The sequence below is a fragment of the Nicotiana tabacum genome, chromosome 10 (genome assembly GCF_000715075.1).
Source record: "Nicotiana tabacum cultivar K326 chromosome 10, ASM71507v2, whole genome shotgun sequence".
In the NCBI taxonomy this organism is placed as follows: Eukaryota; Viridiplantae; Streptophyta; class Magnoliopsida; order Solanales; family Solanaceae; genus Nicotiana; species Nicotiana tabacum.
The window spans coordinates 167,903,415-167,909,414 of record NC_134089.1 but is presented as its reverse complement, the minus strand read 5'-3'; positions in this window follow the sequence as shown (position 1 = coordinate 167,909,414).

Sequence of the window (6,000 nt, the reverse complement as noted above, 5' to 3'; positions counted from 1 at the left end):
ACTGCCTTAAATTAATACTGCTAGAAAACATATCTATAGGATCTCAAGTTGTCCGTTTAAAAATTGTTTACTGTTTTACTGCATTTCTAATCAATATAGATATCATGTTCTTAGGACATCACTGTTATGCGCTTAGACAAGCCTATAGGGCGATTAAAAGTCTTGCAACTATAAAACTGCGCTTTGTTATTTGAGACCGCTCACATTCAACAGGTCTAAAATCAGAAGGCAAGCTGAATAGGTCTTTGACACTTTGGTTCTGATTCAATACTATATAATCTCTGCTCACCTAGATATCATTTTCTAAGGCTTTCTCTTAAATACTTGAAGCTGTTGTTTGAGATGTGCATTTACTTGTTGTGTTTGTGGAGGCGAATGTGAGCCTGTAATTGCTCTCTTTAAATGCAGTCCTAATTGTTTTGATTGATGCTTAGATTTTTATACTTTAAAAAATCTTAGGATGGTCTAGAACTACCTAAATTAGAGGTCCTAAATACCTCCAGGATCACAAGGAAGGGACGGGTAGTGCACGCATAGGGTATCTTTCAAGGTTGCTAGAACGCTTTAGGCTATAACTAAGGGGATGGAATTGGGTAGTGAGGAATATGATGACTGCGCGCTAATGCCACGTGTAACCCCTCGTTGAGGAGTGTTTACCGGGCATTGTATGGGTATGATCCTATAGGCTAATCAACCCAGGACCCCTCTTTCCCAACTCCCATTGTTTAAATAAATTTTACTTTCATTTATATATATGTGCCACTTATTCAAGTCTTTTCCCTTTGTTTCATTACTTGAATCATACACGTGCTAAAAAAAAGCCAAAACATGCCTTTATTTGCAAGTATGTTTTAGAACTATTTATTTGTTAAAATAACTAATTCACATAGTTTAAGTTCGGTCGGGACCCATCATTGTGGACCGAAAGGGGTGCCTAACACCTTCCCCTCAAGGTTATTTCGAGCCCTTATCCCAAATTCTCTGGTAATGCAAACTAGTCCATGAGTTAATTGCTCAAGGTACCCTAACACACCATAATCCGTTAGGTGGCGACTCTTCAAATACCCAATTCCCAAAAGAAAATGAGTCATTACCCCCATGAATGTTGAAACCCGGACTTTCTCCGCGGAGGAAAAAAGGGGGCGCAACAACCTCTTCGTCGGTTTCTTTTTTTCCGAGCATAGGGAACTCGAAGCCCCTTTACTTTTCTTCTTTTTAGCCTGCTTCGGAGCAGGTGGTTGGGGAAGGACTTCTTCGCCACAAGATGGGGGCCTTATTGCAACATCCTTCCTAAGGCTTACAAAGGAAAAAAGATGAGTAAGCTCGAGAAGAAGCTCGAAAGAAAACCGTTCTAAGAAAGAAAATTACCATGATCGCGAGCCTCCCATCGACCCTTCGATAACTCCATCCAAGCACGCTCGGAGTATGGTCTCTATGACACCAGGTTCTCGACCTATTGCTTAAGTTCGGGAACTACTTCCGATACCTGGGCCACAATGCAACACAAAAAACATAGATGAGGAAAGAAGATAAGAAGTAAAACAACAAAATTAAACATCCAAGGTAAAGTACTACTCATGATTTGTGTTCCATTTCTCAGGAAACGGTATGTCTTCAGCAGGTATCGGGTTTGAAGTCCTTATTCAGACAAATCGGCCCATCCAACCTCGGTCAGGAACCTCGTCTACGCTTGAGAACGGGGCCTTGTTGGCCCGACGAGCAAGTTAATCAGCCCTCCTCGATAGAGTCGGGGACTGTAAAGGCACATAAGGTGATTGAGGGTGAAAGGACATCCCTCAATTTTGCTTACGAAGAATCAGAGGAGAATCACTATTCTCCAGAAGGAAGGATGGATCTAGCTAAGGGTCATGTCGTACGTCTTGCAGAAGGCGACAATGACAGGGTGTAAAGGACCCAACATGAAGGGGTAAGTGCAAACACTTAGGAAACCCTCTACGTGGGTAGTGATCGATTCCTCAGGCGAAGGTACCACCACATGTTTATCGACCCAGTTGCAATCCTCTTTAACCTCGGCAAGGAGGTCATCAGTAATTGTACATATATACCTCGAGACTGATTCGCATCGACCCGGTACCGAGAAGGTCTTTTCTATCTTAAAGTTAGTAACAGTAGGGCATGTTGTGCCCTATTTTCTCGCGAAAGTGGGTTTCAGCGTGTGACAACTCCTTTGGATGGGAGATAAAGTATTAAAGGAGACGAGTCGCCACGTAACGATTTTTGAGGTACGTTAGGGAACCTATTATGCAGATAACTCTGTTTGACTAGTCAAAGCCACCAAAGATTGGGTAAGTTCAAATTACCTCAAAGAGAAGGTGTTAGGCACTCTTCGAGGTCCACAACTGTGGGTCTCGCCCGAACTTAAGATTATGTGGATTACAACTAAGCTAAGTGGTCAAATAAATAAGGAGTGTATAAAGGTCAAATAATTTCATTACAACACGATTAGTACAGATCTTAATACGAATATAGGGATACAACTATCTAAAAGCAACATACAAAAGAGGGTGGGTCTTGAGTTTTTTAGCCTAAAGGATCACCCCGTGTAACATAAATAATACTTCGCAACTCCCTTGAGGTAGGGAGTTACTCATATTATTCAACGGGCACAGACTATCATCTCCTGCTACCCTGATTACTATGTTAAAGTTATTTACCTAAAGGCATTCTAATTCACTTCTAAGTCGTGCACTACCCATACCATACCAATGGTCCAAGAGGCATTGGACTTCTATTTGGGTGGTTCTAGACCTTACTTAGGCTGCTCAAAATGTTAAAACTATGCGACATACAAAAATACATTGGACTTCAAATGTGGCATCTAAGCGCTCAAATTAGCCTCTACCACCTCTACCCCTACCCCTAGATGGCTGAGCGGGTGGTGGAACACCCGGTGCTGGGACCATAGCACGAGAACCCTGGTGCTAAGAACTGCTCGAGGCTCGAGGGCAAAACCTAGCAATATGCCTCGTATCACCACAAGTATAGCAAGGCTTGGGTTTCTGAGACTGCTGACCCTGAAACTGACCCTGACGGCGTGGATAACCACCCTGAAAACTCTGGAGCGGAGGTGCACTAATAGGAGTTGGTGGTGCACTGTAGGGCAACTGATCAGAATACTGCATGTGAGAACCACAGCCACCTGAAGAACCATGAGAAACTTGAATGTTGACTGGAATGGCCTAGGAGGATGGCCTCTACCAAAAGAATCCCTACCCCCAAATGAGGCACCACTGAATCTCCCTGAATGACAAGACCTCTTATCGGAACCCTGACCGCTCCCTTGAGCCAAAACTATCTCAACTCTCCTGGCCACATTGGCCGCATCCTGAAAAGAAATCTCGCTACCTGTCTCCTTAGTCATCAGTAGTCTAATAGGCTGAGAGAGTCCCTCAATAAACCTTCTCTCTCTCTCTCTCTCTCTCTCTCTCTCTCTCTCTCTCTCTCGGTGGGGAGTATCAGAAGTGCATGATGAGCCAAATCAATAAACCTCATCTTGTACTAGGTGACAGTCATAAAACCTAGCTGGAGACCCTCGAACCGCCTGCGGTACTGCTCTCTATGAGTGACAGGAAGAAACTTCTCGAAATATAGCTGCAAGAACTAGTCCCAAGTGAGAGCTGGTGATCCAACTTGTCTGGCCAAACAATAGTCTCTCCACCATTTCTTGGCGGAACCTAATAGAAGGAAAGCAGCAAAGTCGACCCCATTGGTCTCCATTATCCCTATAATCCGAAGAATGTCATGACGAGAAGCCTGTCGCATTCGCGAAGGGTTAACCCCCCTGACCTTTGCGTTCATGATACTGACGTCACGTTTGCGTAGGGTAAAATCCCTTCCCCTAGTTCCCGGCCAAATGGCCTTCGCGTTCGCGATAGCTAGGTCGCGTTCGTGAAGGATAACACCTCCAATGCTTCGCGTTCGCATCCTGAGCCTCGCGTTCGCGTAGAGGAAAAATTCCCTCAGACTAACTTACTCTTCGCGTTAGTGAGAATTCCTTCGCGAACACGAAGAACAACACACCAGCACACCAAAAGCAGCAAAGCATGAGAAAATCCTAAGTCCAAAACACCCCGAAACCTATTCGAAACACACCTGAGCCCTCGGGGCTCCAAACCAAACATGCATACTAATTCAAAAACATCATATGAACTTACTCGTGTGATCAAATTAACATCTCAAACCACGATTTTAGCATCAAAATCAAAGAAAAATCGCCATAACTCCCAAGTTCAAATTTTAACAACTAAGGTTCCGATTCACGTCATATCAAGTTCGTTTCTTATCAAAATTTACAGGCTCAAACTACATACAATATAAGACCTGTACCGGGCTCCGGAACCAAAATACGGGCCTGATACCATCAATTTCAAACACATTTAAATTTCCAAAAACTCTTAAAATTTCAGTTAAACAATTTTCTTCAAAAATTCATTTCTCAGGCTTGGGACCTCGGAATTCGATTCCGGGCATACACCCAAGTCCCATATTTTTCTACGGACCCTCCAGGACCGTCAATCATGGGTCCGGATCTGTTTACCAAAAATGTTGACCAAAGTCAACTTACATTTAATTTTAAAGGCCAAATTAGCATTTTTATCAAATTTTCACATAAAAGCATTTCGAATATACGTCCGGACTATGCACGTAAATCGAGGTGAGATAAAAGGAAGTTATTTTTTTTATTTTAAGGCCTTGAAACACAGAATTGACCCTAAAATGAAGTGATGACCTTTTGGTTCATCACAAGATGCAAGGTGCTGCTTATAGACAGGATTATACAGTTGTTACATGTTGATTACCGAGATTATAGGTTTCTAGTTATTAAACCTATAGATGATATGTCTAAGTTATTTACGCATTAAGAGACAGTGAAATCTATTGGAAAAAGCCTAGAATTACTCATGCTTTTGACAGCGGCATAAATAAGCAATAAACAGTGTTTGAGAAGTTCAACATTAACGTTTTAGAGCGAGTAGTTATACCCTATAGGCAGGATCTCTAATGATTAACGCTTGGAACTAATTTTTATCATGCTTAACCCCCTATATACATGTTTTCTAAATAAGCATTATGAACAATAGCAGATGAGGTAAGTAAAATCCTATAAGCATGATTTCTAGGGGATGTGCTGCAGTTGTGCGAATTGAAAGAAAATTTAGTGGTATTTATTTCCTATAGGCAGGTTTTCTAATAACACGTAGCAGTAGAAGTAATTGAAGCATTTGAACTCATGTTTTGCTAGTAGACAAGTAGTGTGAGTGTGTGTTTCTCCTAATGACATGATTTTTATAGTGCACATCGAGTGGCATATATAGCAAGTAAATCATTGAATCCTATAGGCATATTTTCTACCCTTGCATGTAAATATCAGACTCTACCCATTCCTCATTTTACTAATACTCCAATAGTTTATTACAAAATTATTATAGGCCCAGTAATGAATATGAGTACAAATATTATACAAATAATGACAGTAGGCCCATAGCAGGCCCAAAAAGAATACCCAACATTGCTTGGGCCTTCAACAACTCTCACGTAGCATACCCAGATTTCCAACAGGGAACTATATTTATCAGCACAACCCTAGAATCCATAGAAGAACTCAAGCCCAATCACACGACCATAGATTGACTATATTTCCCAGGCATTAAATCACTTAAACCAACTAGTAGACAGTAGGAAGAAAGAATTGAGTGTCAAAGATAGTTCAAATCTCAGTTTTGGAGAGAGGCTAAAAGACCCCAGATTCTAGTGTGTCAGAGTTCACAATGGTCTCAAATGGATCTCGAGCAGTGCTCACACTAGTCAGTAGTAAAAGTCTTGGTGGTCATGGCTTTCAGCCGGCTAAGAATAATAGGTTCAGAATAGCATAGGTAACAAATGATAGTGAGTGGAAAATGGTTAAGGAACAAAATTCTACTTAGTTTTAGGAAGCAGACATAACAAACAGAACAGTTAACCAAAAGGTCAACAAGACTT